Source organism: Hylobates moloch, unplaced genomic scaffold (genome assembly GCF_009828535.3).
Source record: "Hylobates moloch isolate HMO894 unplaced genomic scaffold, HMol_V3 SCAFFOLD_1, whole genome shotgun sequence".
Taxonomy (NCBI): domain Eukaryota; kingdom Metazoa; phylum Chordata; class Mammalia; order Primates; family Hylobatidae; genus Hylobates; species Hylobates moloch.
The window spans coordinates 113377705-113401667 of record NW_026652276.1 but is presented as its reverse complement, the minus strand read 5'-3'; the positions used below and the strand labels follow the sequence as shown (position 1 = coordinate 113401667).

The following is a 23963-nucleotide window of genomic DNA, read 5'->3' as shown; positions in this document are numbered from 1 at the left end:
ACGTGATATGTAGAAAACAAAAATAATACAGAAAAAATAAATTCAACTATATAAATAATACTAAGTATAATATATTAAGGAAAACTGAGATTGTTGGAATATAAAAATATGCTACAAATATATGCTGTCTACAGCACAATCGCTTTGTTTCCGATTAAACAAATTATGTAAAAGTAAAAGAATAAAAGCTTGCAAAAGCAGCCATAATAAAGTTGAAGTTGCAATTACACAATTAAAAAAGAATTTAGGCCAGGTACGGTGGCTCACGCCTGTAATCCCAGCACTTTGGGAGGCCAAGGTGGGCAGATCACCTGAGGGTGGGAGTTCAAGACCAGCTTGACTAACATGGAGAAACCCCATCTCTACTAAAAATACAAAATTAGCTGGGCTTGGTGGTGCATGCCTGTAATCCCAGCTGCTTGGGACGCTGAGACAGGAAAGCTGCTTGAACCAGGCAGGCAAATGTTGCAGTGAGCCGAGATTGCACCATTGCTCTCCAGCCTGGGCAACAAGAGGGAAACTCCATCTCAAAAAAAAAAAAATAAATAAATAAAAGAAGAATATAAAACAAACAAAAAGAAAAACCCACGTTTAGGTGAAAAGTGAGACATTCAATATTGACCAGAAAACAGTCAATTCCTTAGGAAGATGTAACAACCATCAGCCAATATGCAAGTAAGAAAAGAGAAACAAAATACATGACTGACAAAAATAAAGCGAGCAAGAAATAATGGAAAAATAACAGAGATTTAAATACTTCATTCTCGATAATGAATTAAAAAACAGTCAACAGGTCAAAGAGTAAACAGACCTGAAGAAAACAAAACCACTGAGATCTAGCAGACATGTGTAGTTGGATCCACATAACAGGAATAGGCTAGGCATTTTGAGTAAGTGCACATGGACTGTTCTTCGGAATAAACTATATTCTAGGTGATTAAATACACAATAAAATTAAAAGAATTGTGTAAATGCAAAGTATTTTCTCTGACTGCAATGGAATAAAATTAAAAATTAATGACATCAAGAAATTTTGGTAAGTCATAGTTCTGTGAAAATTAAGCAATGAAATTCTAAATAGCCGATGTGTCAAAGAAAAATTTAAGTATTGGAAAATATTTCACATGAATAAAAATGTTTACTCAACACAACAAAGCATGGAAGATAAGCAAATTTATAGCAGTCAATTTCTTCACAAAAAAAAGATTTCAAATCAATAATCCTGGGCAAAGGGATTTCTTTAGGACAAAAAGTAATCACACTGAAATGCCTAACAGGAAAGAATGGAGAGTCAATGCTTTGGGAATAAAATCTTTGAGAATTTCCCACATAGTTAAGACAATCTAGCAGGCAATGTACAGGATTAAGGCCAGGTGCCGACTCAGAAAAGACCTAGAAAGACCCTAATTTCTGATGTCTATTTGATCTTCAGTCTCTGGACAAGCAGAAAATACAAGGAAAGGCCAAGTTGAAAACATTCTGGTAAACTGGAAAAGGTATTCTACAAGAGACACAGAACACAGCTTCAAGAACTTGGAATTTTTTGCATTGGTAAATGTATTTATTTAAGTTAGTAAGTTATTCTATAACTGACACATAATTTCAATTTTTTTTTTTTTTTTTTTTGAGACAGAGTCTTGCTCTGTCTCCAGGCTGGAGTGCAGTGGTGCGATCTCGGCTCACTGCAACCTCTGCCTCCTGGGTTCAAGCGATTCTCCTGCCTCAGCCTCCTGAGTAGCTGGGACTACAGGCCTGTGCCACTCTGCCCAGCTAGTTTTTGTATTTTTAGTAGAGACAGGGTTTCACCATGCTGGCCGGGACGGTCTGGATCTCCTGACCTCGTGATCCGCCCGCCTCAGCCTCCCAAAGCGCTGGGATTACAAGTGTGAGCCACTACACCAGGCCCTAATTTCAAATATTTGTATGGTATAGTGTAATGTTTTAAAACATATGTACATTGTTTTATAATAAAATTAGGGTAATCAGCATGTTCATCATCTCAAGCCATTATCATTTCTTTATAGTGATAACTTTCAAGTTACTGTTTTCTAGCTGTTGTAAAATATATGTTGTTGTTATACCATAGTTGTTATAGTCACCCAACTGTGTAATAGAACATCAGAACTTATTTTTTCTATCTGACTGTAACTTTGCACCCAATGAATGACCTCCCTTAATCTTTTTCTTCCCAGACCCTTCCCCAGACTCTGGTAACCACAAGTGTATGCTTTTTTTTTTTTTTTGAAACGAAGTCTTGCTCTGTCGCCCAGGCTGGAGTGCAGTGACGCGATCTCGCCTCACTGCAAGCTCTGCCTCCCGGGTTCATGCCATTCTCCTGCCTCAGCCTCCTGAGTAGCTGGGACTACAGGCGCCTGCCACCACACCCGGCTAATTTTTTGTATTTTTAGTAGAGATGGGGTTTCACCGTGTTAGCCAGGATGATCTCGATCTCCTGACCTCGTGATCCACCTGCCTTGGCCTCCCAAAGTGCTGGGATTACAGATGTGAGCCACTGCGCCGGGCCAACACCGGTCTGTGCTTAACTTCTGCAAGATCAGCTTTCCTATATTCCACTTATTAGTGAGCTCATGCAGTATTTGTCTTTCAGTCTATGGTTTATTTCATTGAACATTATATTATCTAGGTTCATACATATTGCCACAAATGACAGTATTTTGTTCCTTTCCAAGGTCAAATAGCATTCCATTGTGTCTATATACCACGTTTTCTTTATATATTTATTTATTGATTGACATGTTTTGATTTCATCTCTTGGCTACCATGAATAGTGCTGGAATAAACTGATGGTGCAAATATCTTTTTGACATACTGATTTTAGTTACTTTGGCTATATAACAATAGTTCAATAATGAACCATATGTTAGCTCTATTTTTAACTTTTTGAGAACTCACCATACTACTTTTTATAATGATTGTACTAAGCTACATCCCCACTAACACTGTCAAAGAGTTTTCCTCTCACTACAGCCTCATGTGTTTGTTATGTTGTGTCTTCTTGGTACTAACCATTGTTAGGGTGGGAGGGTATCTCATTATAGCTTCAATTTTCATTTCCCTTATAGTTAGTAATGTTGAGCATTTTGTTATAAACCTGCCAGTCATTTGTACACTTTTTTTTTTGGAAAACTGTCTATTAAGGTATTTTGTCATTTTTAAGTTGGATTATTTGTTTTGTTGTGTTGTTTGTTGGCTTGCTGGTTCGTTGTTTGAATCCTTTATATACTCAGGATATTTGTATAGTTTGCAAGTGTTTGTTCCCATTCTGTGCCTTGTCTCTTCACTATGTTGATTTCTTTGTTTGCTTTGCACCCTTTTAGTTTGATATAATCTACTTGCTTTATTTTTTATTGTTGCCTATGCTCTGGAGGTCCTATGCAAAAATTTCATTTAAAGATCAATGTCATACAGAATTCCCCATTTGTTTTCTTCAAGTAGTATTATAGTTTTGGGTTGTATACTTAAGTTCTTAATGCATTTAAGTGGATTTTTTAATATGGTAAGAAATAAGGATCTGGTTTTACTAGCCTGCATGTAGATATACAGTTTTTTTCAGCATCATTTATTGAAGAGACTATTTTTCTCCAATGTGTGTTCTTGTCACCTTTGTCAAAAAATCATCTGTCTTTTTAGTGTAGATTTATTTCTGGGTTCTCCAATCTGTTCCACTGGTCTAAGTGTCTGTTGTTATTGACAGTACCATGTTGTTTTTGTTACCATAGATTTGTAGTATGTCTTGAAGTCACGTGATGTGATATGTCCAGCTTCGTGTGTGTTCTTTCTCTCAAGATTACTCTGGCTATTTTTGGTATTTTTTTATTTCATTTGAATTTTATTTTTTTTCTATTTCTAGATTTCTAGAATTTCATTGACATTTTGATGAAAATTGTCATAAATATGTAGATCATTTTGGAAAGTGCAAACGTATTAATTATATTATTCTTCAAATATGAAGGCAGAATATGCTTTTTTGGTATAGTTAATTTTTTTCTTCAGTGTTTTATATTACTGTTTACATTACTTTTAATGGCAAAAACAGCAATTACTTCTGCACCAACCTAATAATTATTGTAGATCTCTTACACCTCCATGGTTAAATTTATTCCTAGGTATTTTATTTTATTCTGTAGCAATTATTTATAAGATTGCTTTCTTAATTTCTTTTTCAAATACTTTGTTATTGACATATAGAAATGCTACTTATTTTGTATGTTGATTTGGTATCCTGCCACTTTACTAAGTTAATGTATTAGTTCTAATAGTTTCTTAATGGAATCAAGATTTTCTATATACATAATCATGCCATCAGTGAACAAAAACAATTTCACTTCCTTTTTACCAATTCAGATGTCCTTTTTTTCTTTCTCTTGCATAGTTGCTCTGGCTAGGACTTCAAGTACTATGTTGAAAAAAAATGGTAGAGGTGGGCATACTTGCCTGGTTACATATACTGGGGAAGGGCTTTTAATTTTCCCCCATTTAGTATGATGTTAGCTATTGGTTTTTCATATGTGGCTTTTTATTTTGTGGAGGTGTGTTCCTCCAATATCGAAATTTTAGAGAGTTTTTATCTATAAAACTCTTTATGAACGGTGCTAAATTTTACCGAATACATGTTTTTGGGTGTGTTGAAATGACTATATAGTTTTTGACTTTGATTATGTTATGATGAATCTTGTTTATTGATATGACTATATTGAACCATTTTGCATCTTTGGGATAAACTCCACTTTCTCATGGTAAATATTCTTTTTAAAATGTTGAGTTCAAATTCTTGGCATTTTTTCAAATATTTTTGCATCTGTGTTCATGAGAGATATTGGTCCGTAGTTTTACTTTTCGTTGTGATTTTGGTATCATGGTAATACTGGCCTTGTAGAATGAGTTTGCAGTAATTTCCTCCTCTTTCATATTTTGTAAAGATTTGAGAAGTATTGGTATTAATTCTTCTTTAAATGTTTTCAGACGTTAACAGTAAAGCCATTAGTCCCTGGGCTTTTCTTTGAGAGGAGAGTTTTTATTTCTAGTTTGATCTTGTTACTAATTATTTATCTTTTTATATTTGCCATTTTTTCATGATTTAATCTTGGTAGGTTGCATGTTTCCACAGATTTATCTATTTTTTCCCCAGTTTTTCATTGTATTGACATACAGTTGATCTTAATAGTCTCTTGTGATCCTTTGTATATCTGTGGTAGCAGTTGTGATTTCTCCCTTTTTATTTCTACTTTTATTTATTTGACTCTTCTCTGTTACTCTCTTAGTCTACTAGGTAGTGTTGATTTTATTATTTCAATAAGCCAACTTCATCATTCATATTTTCTATTTTTAATTCTCTATTTTATTTATTTTTACTTGGATTTTTGTTATTTCTTCCCTTCTACTACTTTTTGACATTTGTTTCTTCTTGTTTTGCTGGTTCTTTGAGTTGTAATATTAGGTTATTTATTTGAAATATCTCTTCTTTTTCATGTGGGTGTTTATTGTTATAAACTTGTATAATTGCTTTTGCTGTATCTCAAATTTTTTTGATATGTGGTATTTTCATTTTCATTTGTCTCAAGAAGCTTATCAGTTTTCAATTTTTTTTCAAAATAAAAATTTATTTAATCTGTAACAAGATCATTGACTCCGCACATTTGCAAGCAAGTTCACATTTAAATACAGCGGAGCACATCAGTAATAAAAAAATATATGATATAAGTGGAACATCCCAACCACCAGGAAGATTAAGGAAGGAGATGAGACCACTCTGTATTCTGCTTTCAAATGCCTCAAAATGGTCCCAGAGATTCCAGGGAGCACCTGCTTTAATAAAATATGAGCATAAAGGTTTGGGGTGGCTTGGGGCAAAAGTAACAATCGGAGAGTCTTCTGGACTTGTTTTCCATGTTTAGAACAAGTCCTATAAAACAAAGCGGAAAGCAAAAAAATAAAAAATAAAAAGAACAAAAAAAGAAAAGAAAAGAAAAGGCACCTTCAGATATGTCAAGCAAACCAAAATCCAACAAAACATAAAAATCAAACATTTTCCTGTGGGCTTACTGATTGGGAAGCACTTCAGGGCCAGTTACCCGGTATTTTAGTCTGGGTATTAGCTCTGCATGTGTACACAGGATGCTGCCACCAGCATTGCTTTGAGGACACAGATGGCAGCGCCAGTCAAATGCCTCTTGGGGGATCTTCAAGCTGATGAAGAATGATTCCAATTTAGAAATCTTGCCTAGATCTCTGGGGCACTGAGAAAATGAGGCTGGTTTGCTTCTCATAGCAGGAGCCAGCGCCATTCACCCTCCATTTCCAGGCTGAAAAAGTACAGAAGCACCTTGCAATAGCTCTTTATGGTGTCAAGATACCCCACGCCCTGGGAGAAGGGTTAGGAGTGTGCAGCTTCCTGCTTTGGTGGCAGGCCTCTTCCTAATATGGGTGTCAGAGGAGTTGAGGCAGCAAATATGCTTGTGTCTAATACATGCCTTGATCTTTTAGTTTGGAAGGGAAAACAAAGTCCAAGATGCTTTTAAGTTGGATTGGCGCTGAAACAACTAAAATTTCATCTTATCCACCATGAAAAAGCAAAACAAAATTAAACAATGACACTAGCCATTCACCATTACAACCATCACTATAAGACACACCATCACTGAGGAAATGACAACTATTTCCGTAGAGAGTGCTGGATGAGAGTGCAGGACACAGGTGGAAGTCAGCTTCAGGTTATACTCATTTATTCACAAGGGCTGACCATAATGGCACTGCTCTGCATGAGGACTCACAGGACAGCTAGGGCACTGATGCCTGCAGGACTGCGTGGCCAACAAGATGATGCACATTTAATATTCAAAATGTAAACAAAGTATCCACAAATAGTCCAAAAAAGCCTGGGGGCTGGCCCCTTTCCTGAGCAGGTCTCAGGGAAGAACCAGCCCCATCCCCATCTGACCCAGGTCTCGGCCCAGGAGCCTGCATAGGGAAGAAAGGACAGACAGGGCCTCCATGCGGCTGACACTCAGGAGGGGCCGGGGCAAGAGAGCAGAGGGAGCGTAGGGCCAGGCAGGGGCTGCTCAGGATCCATGGGGGCTCAGGCTGCACAATGGGCTGCCCCTCCTGGGCTACAGGCAGCATCCCCTATGGGACCTGAGAAAGTCTAGTCCTGAGATGGGACAGTGCTGCCCAGGGGTGTGTGGCTGGGCCCTGACAGCAGTCTCCCCAAAAGTGACCACATCACGAGGCTCAGTTCCAGGAAGGCTGAGAAGTGCCCAGTACACCGAGGATGCATCTGGAGCCCATCCTATGTAATGGACTCTGACCATCCTGCATCCACTTGCCTCTCCTGCATATCAGCCACCACCCCTTCCCTTTTCCTCATTTCTCCATCGTGTCTGACCCAGAGGCTGTGACCCTCTCTCCAGCCACAGTGGCCCTTTTTTTACCCTTGTCCTGTCAGAGCTCCTAAGCAAGACTCCCCAGATCCATCCACGTGCCTGCCTTGTCCACTTGCGCTGCTGTGCACTGCTGGGGTGGCACCAGAGACAATGAGGTTGTCTGAGGGCCCCACAGGTGGCCAGCTTGGCCCTTTACCTCATCCCTAGCCTCAGGGGGGTTCTTAAGGCTGTCAGCCAGCAGCTCTGGATTAGGGCACCTGGCTGTCCTCCCATTGTATTTTTCTGACTCAGCCTCTCCCACCTGTCCTCTGTCCATGGTGCTGACCAAGCCAGCAGGGAGCAGGTCCCCAGAGGGTGCTGCTGAGCTTTGGGGACCAACCAAGACTCCTCTGCTGAGGGCATCCCAGGTGAGTCGCTGCCCCTGGTTCTATGTCATCTGCTGTCCTCTTCAGCACCATCCCCCCCGCCCCACCCTAGGCCGGCTCCATGCAGATGCATTCCTGAGTCACCAGTCTCAGGGTCCTCTGTTGTAGGATGGAGATTACTGTACCTGCTATACACATTCATATTTATTGTGTGAAATAAAGTATAGAATCTAAGGTAAATGAGGACTTTGATTTGCATTTTCCTGACGATTACTGATGTTGAGCACTTCTTAGACATTTTTATATCTTTTTTAAAAGATAAATATCTATTCCAGTTCTTTGCTTGTTTTTAAATCAGGTTATTAGATTTTGGTGAGTTGTCTCTCTTTTTTTCTATTCAGCTATGTGGGTTTCTTATGTATTTTAATATTAACCCCTTATGAGATATATTGTTAGCAAATATTTTCTACAAGTTCATAAGCTTCTTTTTAATTTCATTGATTGATTTCTCCTGTGCAGAAGCTTTAGGGTTAGATGTACTCCTACTTGTATTTTTGGTTTTTGTTGATTGTGCTTTTAATGTTGTATTTAATAAATTATTATCTGAACCAATGTCAAGGAGTTTTGCCCTATGTATTCTTCTAGGAAATTTCAGTTTCTGGTTAAATAACAATGGGATATCACCTCCCATCTGTTAGGATGGCTGTTATAAAAAGGACAAGAGATAACAAGTGTTGGTGATGGTGTGGAGAGAAGGGAACCTTTGTACACTGCTGGTTGAAATGTAAGTTAGTACAGCCATTATGGAAAACAGTATGAAGGTTCCTGAAAATCTAAAAGTAGAATTACCATATGGCTCAGCAATCCCTCTTATAAATTATATATCAACAGGAAATGAAATCAGCATCTTGTAGAGATGTCTGCACTCCCCTCTTCTCCATGCCCCACTGCAGCATCGTTCCCAACAGCCAAGACATGGGATCAAGTTACTATGCATTGATGGACAAGTGGAGAAAAAAAATGTGGGGGAGGTGTTTGTGTGTGTGTGTGTGTGTGTATAATACATTATATAATATAAATTTTCAGCTTTTAAAAAGGAGAAGATACTGCCATTTGTGATAACATAAATGAACCTGGAGGATATTAAGCTAAGTGAAATAGCTTAGGGAGAGAGACAAATACTGCATAATTTCTGTTATATATGAAATCTTTAAAAAGATTAAATACATAGGTACAGGATGGAATGATAACTAGGGGGAGAAAAAACACAAGTCAACATTTCAGTTTATAAAATAAATGAATCTGGAGGACTAAAGTACAGTTAAAAGTTATAGTTACTATTTTTATATGATATACTGGTAATTTTTGAACAGGGTAAACATTAGGTGCTTTGACACCAAAAGGAAACTACATGAGTTCATGCATATGTTAAATTGTTTTACTGTAATCATCATTGATATGCATATATATATAATTATGGGCTCATTAAATTGAAATATTATAAATAGGTAACAAAGAATAAAATTAATTAGAAAACTGGGTCATTAAACTTGATTTTGCCTAAATGACAAACTGAAACTACCTCCTAAATATTACTATTTGTACATCATATAAACTTCATATATTGGAAATATGTTTGAAGGAAAGGAATTATAAATTTTAATAAACAAAAAATTACACGGTAAATGCAAAACAGTAAAAAGAGACGAAAATTGGATTAGAGTGATTAATGCTTAGATATAATTAATGATGTGTTAGGTGCAGTTTCAAGCCATTTACACGTAGATTTAATACCAAAGAGTTTAATGTATACACAGATTAAGTAAATGAAAAATTGATACATTTACAATGACATTAATTGATATTAAAATGATCATGGAAATCAATTGTCTGGTATAGAAAAAATAAAGAGTGTTAGCCGGGTGCGGTGGCTCAAGCCTGTAATCCTAGCACTTTGGGAGGCCGAGGTGGGCGGATCACAAGGTCAGGAGTTCGAGACCATCCTGGCCAACATAGTGAAACCCTGTCTCTACTAAAAATACAAAAAAATTAGCAGGGCATGGTGGCGGGCGCCTGTAGTCCCAGCTACTCGGGAGGCTGAGGCAGGAGAATGGCGTGAACCCGGGAGGCAGAGCTTGCAGTGAGCCGAGATTGCACCACTGCACTCCAGCCTGGGGGACAGAGCCAGACTCTGACTCAAAAAAAAAAAAAAGAAAAAAGAAAAAAGAAAGAGTGTTAAGTATTAGAAAGTTTGAAACTTTATTAGAAAGTTAATTAAGTGGAAAAGGGATCAGCATTTTTGAGCACTAAAAAGAGGGTGGACATAGTTTTCCAATACCAAGAAAATCATTTAATGTTGCAAGGTTTTAAACCTAAATTAGTGTCTTTAACTTCACAAAGTCACAAATCCTATAAGCAGTATTTCTTGAACACTGTAAAATGACAATAAAAATTAAAGTGTAACCAACAAGTAATGTGTAGCCACATGCATATTTCCTTTCAGATTGTTTTATTATTTTTTAATTGTTATTATTATTTTTTTGAGATGAAGTCTTGCTCTGTCACCCAGGCTGGAGTGCAGTGGCATGATCTCGGCTCACTGCAAGCTCTGCTTCCCGGGTTCACACCATTCTCCTTCCTCAGCCTCTAGAGTAGCTGGGACTACAGACGCCCACCACCACGCCCGAAGAATTTTTTGTATTTTTAGTGGAGACAGGGTTTCACCGTGTTAGCCAGATGGTCTCGATCTCCTGACCTCGTGATCCACCTGCCTAGGCCTCCCAAAGTGCTGGGATTATAGGCGCGAGCCACCACGCCCATCCCCTATTTTTAAATTTCATGTGAATTTTTTATTTCAATAGGTTTTTGGGGAAGAGGTTGTGTTTGGTTACAGGGATAAGTTTTTTCGTGGTGATTTCTGAGATTTTGTGCATCCATCACCTGAGCAGTGTACACTGTACTCAATGGGTAGTCTTTTATCCCTAAAATTGTTTTAAATGACATCTAGGTTAAATGGAAAATTCAAACTGAGATTACTTTTACAGGACCAGAGAAATGCTAAGGAGGAAGCTTTGTAACTGAAACCAAAAGACCCGAATTTATATATTTAACTCTACTAATTAAGATTCTTAATTTTATAGAAAAACAGCAATCCTGCCCACATGCAGGAGTTATGCATTAAAGTGGAGCATGATCACTTCAGATATTTATCCAAAACATAAAAATTTTTCCAAGTATTAAGAAAATATTTATACTTCACAGATAATGTTAGTGTATAATACATGGGCATTGAGATGTTTTAAATGAGAAAAATTGCAATTTCTCACTGTTCTACACAAAATATTTATGTAACATTTTTTACTCATATATGCATGTGGACATTTGCTGTTTTAGTACAGAATAACGTATTCTCAAAGGTCATTTAATGTAGTAAGTTAAAAATATTTAAAGTTTACAAGAATTCTAAAACTGCCCAGCAGAGCTGGTAGAAAAATATGGGAACTTCCCAGGACCAGAAGTGAATCAAGAGGCAAATTCATAGGAGTCACGATAGTGAGAAGTTAGAGCTGCCTTCAGGTACAGCTCTGATTGCAGGGCTGATTACACAGACCTCAAGCCTGTGAAAATCGTCCACTCTGCCCCTTGGAATAAACAGAGAAAATTACTAAACGGAGCCATCCCAAATGTGAGATCTCTATAATTGTAAGTAATGAAGCACACAAAATAAGCTACCCAAAAAAGGGAAAGAAGAAATTATACATCACATAAACTTCACAGATTGGAAACATATTTAAAATAATTCAGTAACACAAATGGGGAAAGAGAATATCAAAATAATTTGGAAAACACATAAAGTTTTAAAGTGGGCATTGGGGGCAGTGGCTCATGCCTGTACTCCCAGCACTTTGCGGGGGCCAAGGCAGGAGGATAACTTGAGGCCGGGAGTTTGAGACCAGCCTGGGCAACAAAGCAAAAGCTGTCTCTACAATAAATAGATATGAAAAAATAATCCAGGCACAGTGGCATGTGCTTGTAGTGTCAGCTACTGGGGAGGTGGAGGTGAGAGGGTCTCTTGAGACCAGGAATTTGAGGTTACAGTGAGCTATGACCACCACTAAACTCAAGCCTGGGTGACAGATTCTTCTCAAATACACACACACACGTGCACACACACACACACACACACTAAGCAGGCATGTTTTACAAAGACTCAAATAGAAATTGAACAACTGAAACTTAAATAAACTTAATATACAATGTATGGTTTAATTATTAAATTAGACCAAGTTAATAACAACAGGATTAATGAACTAGAATACTGAAATGAAGAAATAAAAGAACTACAGAAAAACAAAATGATCACAATACAAATATGATTATACATGTACAAAGAATAAAATGAGATGAAATCAAACACATTGGTTTCACTAGCTTACATACAAGTAACAAATCATACTAATAACAAATATTTATAAATTTCTGAAACTGAATATCAGGAACTCTTGAATGCAGAAGTGTATTGTGATTAAAAGTGACCACCAACAAAAAAATACTCAACAGAAATAAAAGTCAAACTGCATAACACCCCCCCCAAAAAAAGAGAAAAAAATCTTTAAAGCCATGAGAGAGAAAAGAAGAGAGAACCAATGAAAGTGAGAGCAAAGTCTCCACAGCCTGTGTTCAGCCAGAAAACAGAGAAATAAGTAAGAATGCCGAGAGAAGTTACTGTTCAACCAATAATTAGATACTTCACTAACATATTTTGAATAAGTAAGGATGCACTAAATGATTTCCAAAAGTAAAAAAAGAGAAATCTTATTACCAATATGAGGTTATTAAGAATATACTTCAAAAAGAAAAAAATTAAAATGAAGTTCAAGAAATCAAAATGAAATGCAAGAAACTGCAAACATATTGGGCTATGAAATCATGGTGGACAATGAACTAAAGGATCCATCAAGTCTTTGGCAGCATCAGCTTCCAAATGATTTACATAAAATAACAGTGTTTGCAATGAAATAAAGTGTCAAATCCTCTGATACTTGAATAATTTAACTGATATTAGAATCTCCATTTCAGATAATTATTTTCATAGAAAAAATATACAATACTTCTGTCTCATCATTTGCAGAATATCAATTATCTTTTTTTCAGACCTTATTAGCACCAAAGGGCTCACAGTGGCATAGACACTGGTCACACACCTCCGGACACTCAGGACGATTGGTTAATATGTTGGTATCAGGGTCGAGTAGGATGAGAGACTCAAATCCATCTGGTACATGACCACAAAGAAACTCACCAACAGCAAGATAGTCTCTGCGGCCTTTTTCTGGAGAAACTCCTGGGGAGAGTCTGGTGCTGTGAAGGTGCTGGGATCACCACTGATGCCTGCACAAGAGAGTCACCATGTATGCACTTGAGAGCAGCATAATTCCCACAGAGGACACATCTCTGGATAATGAGAGAGTAAGAAAAATAAGGTGGCTGATGATGGACTTCCTTGGGGAAATGAGGCAGTATTTATTGAGTGTCAGAAAACTGGTGTGAGTCGTATTGGAAGAAACCACAGTGTAGAAGATTATGTAACTACTGCAGGACAAACTGAAGGACCATAAGAAGACAAGCACATGTGAAATGTGATTTGTGAATTTATGTTTAAACCTCACCAACCAGGAGGTTCTGGGGCTGATGGTGATGGCCTGGATCGTGCTCAGGAGGCAGGTGATGCAGATGGAGAGGTCCCTCAGCACCCTGCTCAGCTAGAAATGCATCTTACACTTGAAGTCATCTTGAAAATGAAGGGACTCAAAAAGGTCTTGAGACACCAAGAACACAATGGTGAGCAGCATCATGATGTGGACGAGGGCCAAGTGACTGGTGGTCAGGTCAGTGAGCTCAGGATCCAGAAGGAGCGTCATGATACAAGAGAAAAAGAGGAGGATGTTGGTGGAGACTCCAACACCAGCTTGGGCAAGGAAGGCACTCTTGAATGATAACGTAAGAGGAAACTGTTCATTTTAATGGAAAATAGGAAATATTTTATGTACCTGAAAAAAACAACCAATAGAACTTCCATCATCAATGTTACTTCAAATTCAAAATTATCACCGTCATTATGATTTTAAATCCATCCATTCATTTTGATTAATGTTGATCATCACATATAAATTTTTTTTTTATTATTATTATACTTTAAGTTTTAGGGTACATGTGCATAATGTGCAGGTTTGTTACATATGTATACATGTGCCATATTGGTGTGCTGCACTCATTAACTCATCATTTAGCATTAGGTATATCTCCTAATGCTGTCCCTCCCCCCTCCCCCCATCCCACAACAGTCCCTGGAGTGTGATGTTCCCCTTCCTGTGTCCATGTGTTCTCATTGTTCAATTCCCACCTATGAGTGAGAAGATGCGGTGTTTGGTTTTTTGTGCTTGCAATAGTTTGCTGAGAATGATGGTTTCCAGTTTCATCCATGTCCCTACAAAGGACATGAACTCATCATTTTTTATGGCTGCATAGTATTCCATGGTGTGTATGTGCCACATTTTCTTAATCCAGTCTATCGTTGTTGGACATTTGGGTTGGTTCCAAGTCTGCTATTGTGAATAGTGCCACAATAAACATACGTGTGCATGTGTCTTTATAGCAGCATGATTTATAATCCTTTGGGTATATAGCCAGTAATGGGATGGCTGGGTCAAATGGTATTTCTAGTTCTAGATTCCTGAGGAATCGCCACACTGACTTCCACAATGGTTGAACTAGTTTACAGTCCCACCAACAGTGTAAAAGTGTTCCTATTTCTCCACATCCTCTCCAGCACCTGTTGTTTCCTGAGTTTTTAATGATGGCCATTCTAACTGGTGTGAGATGGTATCTCATTGTGGTTTTGATTTGCATTTCTCTGATGGCCAGTGATGATGCGCATTTTTTCATGTGTTTTTTGGCTGCATAAATGTCTTCTTTTGAGAAGTGTCTGTTCATATCCTTTGCCCACTTGTTGATGGGGTTGTTTGTTTTTTTCTTGTAAATTTGTTTGAGTTCATCGTAGATTCTGGATATTAGCCCTTTGTCAGATGAGTAGGTTGTGAAAATTTTCTCCCATTTTGTAGGTTGCCTGTTCACTCTGATGGTAGTTTTCTTTGCTGTGCAGAATCTCTTTAGTTTAATTAGATCTCATTTGTCAATTTTGGCTTTTGTTGCCATTGCTTTTGGCTTCTTAGATATGAAGTCCATGCCCATGCCTATGTCCCGAATGGTATTGCCTAGGTTTTCTTCTAGGGTTTTTACGGTTTTAGGTCTAACATGTAAGTCTTTATTCCATCTTGAATTAATTTTTGTGTAAGGTGTAAGGAAGGGATCCAGTTTCAGTTTTCCATATATGGCTAGCCAGTTTTCCCAGCACCATTTATTAAATAGAGAATCCTTTCCCCATTGCTTGTTTTTGTCAGGTTTGTCAAAGATCAGATGGTTGTAGATATGCGGCATTATTTCTGAGAGCTCTGCTCTGTTCCATTGATCTATATCTCTGTTCTGGTACCAGTACCATGCTGTTTTGGTTACTGTAGCCTTGTAGTATAGTTTGAAGTCAGGTAGTGTGATGCCTCTGGCTTTGTTTTTTTCGCTTAGGATTGACTTGGTGATGTGGGCTCTTTTTTGGTTCCATATGAACTTTAAAGTAGTTTTTTCTAATTCTGTGAAGAAAGTCATTGGTAGCTTGATGGGGATGGCATTGAATCTATAAATTACCTTGGGCAGTATGGCCATTTTCATGATATTGATTCTTCCTACCCATGAGCATGGAATGTTCTTCCATTTGTTTGTATCCTCTTTTATTTCATTGAGCAGTGGTTTGTAGTTCTCCTTGAAGAGGTCCTTCACATTCCTTGTAAGTTGGATTCCTAGGTATTTTATTCTCTTTGAAGCAATTGTGAATGGGAGTTGACTCACGATTTGGCTCTCCGTTTGTCTGTTATTGGTGTATAAGAATTCTTCTGATTTTTGTACATTAATTTTGTATCCTGAGACTTTGCTGAAGTTGCTTATCAGCTTAAGGAGGTTTTGGGCTGAGATAATGGGGTTTTCTAGATGTACAATCATGTCATCTGCAAACAGGGACAATTTGACTTCCTCTTTTCCTAATTGAATACCCTTTATTTCCTTCTCCTGCCTAATTGCCCTGGCCAGAACTTCCAAAACTATGTTGAATAGGAGTGGTGAGAGAGGGCATCCCTGTCTTGTGCCAGTTTTCAAAGGGAATGCTTCCAGTTTTTGCCCATTCAGTATGATATTGGCTGTGGGTTTGTCATAGATAGCTCTTATTATTTTGAGATACATCCCATCAATACCTAATTTATTGAGAGTTTTTAGCATGAAAGTTGTTGAATTTTGTCAAAGGCCTTTTCTGCATCTATTGAGACAATCATGTGGTTTTTGTCTTTGATTCTGTTTATATGCTGGATTACGTTTATTGATTTGCGTATGTTGAACCAGCCTTGCATCCGAGGGATGAAGCCCACTTGATCATGGTGGATAAGCTTTTTGATGTGCTGCTGGATTCGGTTTGCCAGTATTTTATTGAGGATTTTTGCATCGATGTTCATCAAGGATATTGGTCTAAAATTCTCTTTTTTGGTTGTGTCTCTGCCAGGCTTTGGTATCAGGATGATACTGGCCTCATAAAATGAGTTAGGGAGGATTCCCTCTTTTTCTATTGATTGGAATAGTTTCAGAAGGAATGGTACCAGCTTCTCCTTGTACCTCTGGTAGAATTCGGCTGTGACTCCATCTAGTCCTGGACTTCTTTTGGTTGGTAAGCTATTGATTATTGCCACAATTTCAGAGCCTGTTATTGGTCTATTCAGAGATTCAACTTCTTCCTGGTTTAGTCTTGGGAGGGTGTATGTTTTGAGGAATTTATCCATTTCTTCTAGATTTTCTAGTTTATTTGCATAGAGGTGTTTGTAGTATTCTCTGGTGGTAGTTTGTATTCCTGTGGTGATATCCCCTTTATCATTTTTTATTGATAATTTTTTATTTATCACCACTGTATTCAGTGGTGGTATCCCCTTTATCATTTTTTATTGCGTCTGTTTCATTCTTCTCTCTTTTCTTCTTTATTAGTCTTGCTATAGTCTATCAATTTTGTTGATCTTTTCAAAACACCAGCTCCTGGATTCATTAATTTTGTGATGGGTTTTTTGTGTCTCTATTTCCTTCAGTTCTGCTCTGATCTTAGTTATTTCTTGCCTTCTGCTAGCTTTTGAATGTGTTTGCTCTTGCTTTTCTAGTTCTTTTAATTGTGATGTTAGGGTGTCAATTTTGGATCTTTCCTGCTTTCTCTTGTGGGCATTTAGTGCTATAAATGTCCCTCTGCACACTGCTTTGAATGTGTCCCAGAGATTCTGGTATGTTGTGTCTTTGTTCTCGTTGTTTTCAAAGAACATCTTTATTTCTGCCTTCATTTCGTTATGTACCCAGTAGTCATTCAGGAGTAGGTTGTTCAGTTTCCGTGTAGTTGAATGGTTTCGAGTGAGTTTCTTAATCCTGAGTTCTAGTTTGATTGCACTGTTGTCTGAGAGACAGTTTGTTATAATTCCTGTTCTTTTACATTTGCCGAGGAGTGCTTTACTTCCAACTATGTGGTCAATTTTGGAAGAGGTGTGGTGTGGTGCTGAAAAAAATGTATGTTCTGTTGATTTAGGGTGGAGAGTTCTGTAGATGGCTTTTAGGTCCGCTTGCTGCCGAGCTGAGTTCAATTCCTGGGTATCCTTGTTAACTTTCTGTCTCATTGATCTGTCTAATCTTGACCATGGGGTGTTAAAATCTCCCATTATTATTGTGTGGGAGTCTAAGTCTCTTTGTAGGTCACTAAGTACTTGCTTTATGAATCTCAGTGCTCCTGTATTGGGTGCATATATATTTAGGATAGTTAGCTCTTCTTGTTGAATTGATCCTTTTACCATTATGTAATGGCCTTGTCTCTTTTGATCTTTGTTGGCTTAAAGTCTGTTTTATCAGAGACTAGGATTGCAACCCCTGCCTTTTTTTTGTTTTCCATTTACTTGGCAGATCTTCCTCCATCCCTTTATTTTGAGCCTATGTGTGTCTCTGCACGTGAGATGGGTTTCCTGAATACAGCACACTGATGGGTCTTGACTCTTTATCCAATTTGCCAGTCTGTGTCTTTTAATTGGAGCATTTAGCCCATTTACATTTAAAGTTAATATTGTTATGTGTGAATTTGATCCAGTCATTATGATGTTAGCTGATTATCTTGCTCGTTAGTTGATGCAGTTTCTTCCTTGCCTTGATGGTCTTTACATTTTGGCATGTTTTTGCAGTGGCTGGTTCCAGTTGTTCCTTTCCATGTTTAGTGCTTCTTTCAGCAGCTCTTTTAGGGCAGGCCTGGTGGTGACAAAATCTCTCAGTGTTTGCTTTTCTGTAAAGGATTTTATTTCTCCTTCACTTATGAAGCTTAGTTTGGCTGGATATGTAATTCTGGGTTGAAAATTCTTTTCTTTAAGAATGTTGAATATTGGCCCCCACTCTTCTGGCTTGTAGAGTTTCTGCCAGGAGATCAGCTGTTAGTCTGATGGGCTTCCCTTTGTGGGTAACCCGATCTTTCTCTCTGGCTGCCCTTAACATATTTTCCTTCATTTCAACTTTGGTGAATCTGACAATTATGTGTATTGGAGTTGCTCTTCTCGAGGAGTATCTTTGTGGTGTTCTCTCTATTTCCTGAATCTGAATGTTGGCCTGCCTTGCTAGATTGGGGAAGTTGTCCTGGATAATATCCTGCAGAGTGTTTTCCAACTTGGTTCCATTCTCCCCATCACTTTCAGGTATACCAATCAGATGTAGATTTGGTCTTATCCCATAGTCTCATATTTCTTGGAGGCTTTGTTCATTTATTTTTATTGTTTTTTCTCTAAACTTCCCTTCTCGCTTCATTGCATTCATTTCGTTTTCCATCACTGATACACTTTCTTCCAGTTGATTGCATAGGCTCCTGAGGCTTCTGCATTCTTCACGTAGTTCTCGAGCCTTGGCTTTCAGCTCCATCAGCTCCTTTATGGACTTCTCTGCGTTGGTTATTCTGGTTATTCTAGTTATCCATTCGTCTAATTTTTTTTCACAGTTTTTAACTTCTTTGCCATTGGTTTGAATTTCCTCCTGTAGCTCAGAGTAGTTTGATCCTCTGAAGCCTTCTTCTCTCAACTTGTCAGTTGTTCTCTGTTCAGCTTTGTTCCATTGCTGGTGAGGAGCTGCGTTCCTTTGGAGGAGGAGAGGCCCTCTGCTTTTTAGAGTTTCCAGTTTTTCTGCTCTGTTTTTTCCCCATCTTTGTGGTTTTATCTACTTTTGGTCTTTGATGATGGTGTCGTACAGAAGGGTTTTTGGTGTGGATGTCCTTCCTGTTTGTTAGTTTTCCTTCTAACAAACAGGACCCTCAGCTGCAGGTCTGTTGGAGTTTGCTAGAGGTCCACTCCAGACCCCGTTTGCCTGGGTATCTGCAGCGGTGGCTGTAGAACAGTGGATCTTGGTGAGCCACAAATGCTGCTGTCTGATCGTTCCTCTGGAAGTTTTTTCTCAGAGGAGTACCCGGCCGTGTGAGGTGTCAGTCTGCCCCTACTGGGGGGTGCCACCAGTTAGGCTGCTCGGGGGTCAGGGACCCACTTGAGGAGGCTGTCTGCCTGTTCTCAGATCTCCAGCTGCATGCTGGGAGAACCACTACTCTCTTCAAAGCTGTCAGAGAGGAACATTTAAGTCTGCAGAGGTTCCTGCTGTCTTTTTGTTTGTCTGTGCCCTGCCCCCAGAGGTGGAGCCTACAGCGGCAGGCAGGCCTCCTTGAGCTGTGGTGGGCTCCACCCAGTTCGCGCTTCCTTGCTGCTTTGTTTACCTAATCAAGCCTGGGCAATGGCAGGCGCCCCTCCCCCAGCCTCACTGCCACCTTGCAGTGTGATCTCAGACTGCCATGCTAGCAATCAGCGAGACTCTATGGGCATAGGACCCTCCGAGCCAGGTGTGGGATATAATCTCCTGGTGTGCTGTTTTTTAAGCCCATTGGAAAAGCACAGTATTAGGGTGGGAGTGACCTGACTTTCCAGGTGCCGTCTGTCACCCCTTTCTTTGACTAGGAAAGGGAACTCCCTGACCCCTTGCACTTCCCGAGTGAGGCAATGCCTTGCCCTGCTTTGGCTCGCGCATGGTGCGCTGCACCCACTGTCCTGCACCCACTGTCTGGCACTCCCTAGTGAGATGAACCCAGTACCTCTGATGGAAATGCAGAAATCACCCGTCTTCCGTGTCGCTTGCGCTGGGAGCTGTAGACCAGAGCTGTTCCTAATCGGCCATCTTGGCTCCACCCCCCCACATATAAATTCTTGAACATACAGCCTGATCGTTATATGATCAACCAAATTATGAACACAGTTGAGCCAACACGCACACGTGCACAGTCACACCTGTAGAGGGCGCACATTATCTGTACTCCTATAGTACCAAGGACACACTGTTTTAGTAAGCATTTAGTTTTCACTTTTTGCATTCCTTCATTTAGTTTTCACCACTCAGAACTGTGACATGGTGAATCATGGGTGACATGGGTATGAATCATGGGTGTTTGTAGAACTGAACTAAAGTATATTTTGTGCTAATGGAAAAAGCAATCACCAGAAGTATTTTGGAAAAAAATAATAATGCACTGAGTGGCTGTCATATCACATCACTCTGACATGCTGAATATCACATTCATGCATGCAACATTTCATGTATCCTATAAAAATTATATAACAGACACATAGCAGAAGGTTCTTTTCAGATAGTTTCGTGATCGCAAAAAACAAAAAAAACTCCCTATTAGCAATTAGTATAATAAGATTAAACGTAATTTTATTATGGGCATCTACTAAAATCTTCTTAATGTGAAGTATATTGAAAGTCTTGGGAGCGCACCGGGCCGGCCCCGCGGTGGGGTCGCTCGGGGACGCACGCGGGTGGACTAGAAGACCGAGCCCGGGCGCCCAAGGCCCGGGCCGCGACAGCCGAGCCGGGCCGCGTGTCTCCCGCCTCGCCCGCACGCAGCACGGGGGCCTGCCGCGCGCCTTCCTGCAGAACCTGCGCACCCTGTTAGACATCCTGGACGACCGGCAGCGCGGCTGCGTGCACCTGCGAGAGATCTAATCCTGCTGGGTCGTAGCGCGGGAGCTGCCAAGCGAGGTGCTGGAGGGCCTGAGCCAGGTGGCCCCAGCCAGCGGCTACCTGACCTTCCAGCGCTTCGTGGCTGGCCTGGGCACCTCGCTGCTGAGAGCCCACGGCGGCACCTCGGACAAGCCGCCGCCGCAGCCGCGCCTGGTGTTTGCACCAGCCGACGATCCGCTGACGGTCCTGGAGAGGAAGCCCCTGTCCCTGGGCGTTCGCGGCCCGCAGCCGGTAGCAGCTGTACCCTTCCGCCGAGGTGGCGCAGTGCCCCGCGGAGCCCGAGCGGTTCCAGAGCGCTGTGCTGGAACGGAGCCCGGGCGCGGACGCAGGTGCAGCGGCCTGCAGCGCCTTGGAGGCGGATTCAGGGGATTCCCGGCGGCCCCCTGTGCCCGAGGGGACCACCGGAGGCACACCATCACCAGCGGCGTGGACTGCGGCCTGCCGAAGCAGATGAAGGAGCTGGAGCAGGAGAAGGAGGTGGAGCAGGAGAAGGAGGTGCTGCTACAGGGTTTGGAGATTATGGCGCGGGGCTGCGATTGGTACCAGCAGCAGCTGCAACGAGTGCAGGAGCGCCAGTGCCGCCTGGGCCAGAGCAGAGTCAGCGCCGACTTTGGGGCCGTGGGGAGCCCTCGCCTACTGGGACGGCTACTGCCCAAGGTACGGGAGGTGGCCCGGTGGCTGGGGGAGCTGCTGGCTGAGGCCTGTGCCAGCCGGGCCCTGCCCACATCCTCCTCCGGGCCTCCCTGCTCTGCCCTGACGTCCACCTCGTCCCCGGGCTGGCAGCAGCAGATCATCCTCATGCTGAAGGAGCAGAACCGACTCCTCACCCAGGAGGTGACCGAGAAGAGTGAGCGCATCACGCAGCTGGAGCAGGAGAAGTCGGTGCTCATTAAGCAGCTGTTTGAGGCCCGCGCCCTGAGCCAGCAGGATGGGGGGGCCTCTGGACTCCACCCTCATCTTTCCCGTGTGGGCTGAGTCGGACCCCAGGGCCAACCTGGCACTCAGCCCTTCGAGGGCGGGCGCCTCGTCGCACCCAACCTCTCTGGCTGGAGACCCCCGGCAGGCCCAGGCAGTTCAGGAGTGGGCGCCTTCCTGCCCGCCTTGCCATCCCGGCTCCCTCGGCCTGTCCCCGGCTGGCCCCCACATCGAGCCCTTGACTCGGTTTTGGCGTCCGGTGCTGACATAGGCTGGGGCTGTCTTGAGTCCACGTAGTCCGCAGCTACTACTGCCGCTGTCAGCAGACAGTGGGGGACCCCTCCACGAGTTACCAGATACCTGGTTTCCAGCGGTGCTGCCCTGGGTCCCATCTCCAGGGAAAAGAACTGCTCACGCCAGGCTGCACTTCCAACAAAGGCCAGCAGAGGGCGCATGGAGGCTCGGATGCGGCGCTGAGGCTGCGCCCGAGACCTGCGGGTCCAAGGGCAGCTTCCCCGCCCCCCGCCTCAACCAGGGCACCAGGACAAAGTGGCTGTCGCTCAGACGGGAGCAGATGGAGGGGGTGGGGATGGCATCTAAGCGGGGGATGCACGCCTGGCAAGGGAGCCCCAGGGATGGCGGTCGGGTTTCAGGTCCCGGCCAAGCCTGAGGGCCTCTGACTGCAGCAGATCGGGGAGCCGGGTGGGCGAGAGCCGGGCCTGCGTGTGCCTCCCGCAGACCCCGAGGTGATGGCCTTCCTCATCCTGGCCAGGACGCTGCCCCACGTTGAGTCCCACAAAACAACCTGTGAGCCTGACTTCCTAGGAGGGCCCTGTCCCCAGGAGGGGGGTCAGCCTGGGCCTCCAGACAGTTCCCTGGCACGTCATAGGGAGAGTCTGTCACCCCCCACTCAGGATTCCCAAGGTCTGGGGTCCTGCTCACCCTCCTTTCCTCCCACGCCCAGCCTGACCCCAGGTTTCTATGGGGAGAGGCCACTTCCCTCAGCCAAGGAAAAGGAGAACCCCCCAGGGTACAGAAGGAGGCTGGGGCAGTTCCCCTTTGGTGTCACTCCCTGCCCCCTGCCCAGGCCCACTCCCGCTGGTGCTGGGATACGCACTGGTGGGGACCCCCTACTCAGCCCAGCCTGGAGGGCCCCAGTGCCACCAGAGCTAGGGGCACGGCAACATCATGGGTGGGTTCTGCAGCCCAGGGCCCCCGATGCACGGTCAGTGTGTGTGGGGCACAGAGCCCCCGATGCGGGGTCAGTATGTGTGGGGCACAGGGACCCCGATGCAGGGTCAGTGTGTGGGGGAAGCAGGGACCCCTCATGCCTAGGGCACTTTGGTACACTGTCCCACAAGGCATCCTGTCTCAGAGGAGGGGTCCTGGCAGGCAGCGCAGCAACTCCCTTCTGGAACCCAGCTCCAAGCTAACCTTCCCACAGCAACCCCACAGAGCCACATCCCCTGCTGCACCCGGGCTGCAGGGGTGTTCCAGGACAGGCTCAAGAGAGCCCAGCGTGCAGCTGCCCTCCTACCCTGGGGATGGGAGTGGGCTTTCCAGGGGACATAAAGACGCCAGGCCTGGACCTCCTGGGTGGGAAAAGGAGCGGGTCCTGAAGGCCTGTGCCCCACAGCCCCAGCACCAGGTGGACTGCAGCGCAGTGGGTGGGCCGGTGGCAGCTGGGGAGAAGCCCCCCCCATCAGCAGGCTGGGGTCTGCCCGCCAGGGCCTCCCCACGTCTGCCTTTGAGGGTGCCTGCCATGTGCTGGGGGATCCTGGCATCTTTACAGGACTGGAAGCAGGAGACAGAACAGTGTCTGTCCCGGGGTGATTTCATCAGAAGACCGCCCATGTAGAGCTGGACCCCGCAGCTAAAGCGGAAATGTGAGACAGGCTGGCACCTCCGGAAAAACTGCCTCTCAGCCTTGGTGTTCCATGCAAGGTGAAAAAAAAAAATAAGTCCTCCAAGTTTACAGCTTGCATCAGGCTAGTGTGTGACCCTGCAGACCACGAGGGGAGAATATAAAGTGGCCCCTGCTGGCAGGGTCTAGGTAGCTGGCAGAGGCACATGC

The 23963-nt window shown here is 42.5% G+C and overlaps 1 pseudogene; it reads left to right on the top strand.

The window, feature by feature from the left end:
* The first annotated feature begins 7714 nt into the window (after positions 1–7714).
* On the top strand, positions 7715–22160 carry LOC116810512 (suppressor APC domain-containing protein 2-like; annotated as a pseudogene).
* Positions 22161–23963: the final 1803 nt, after the last annotated feature.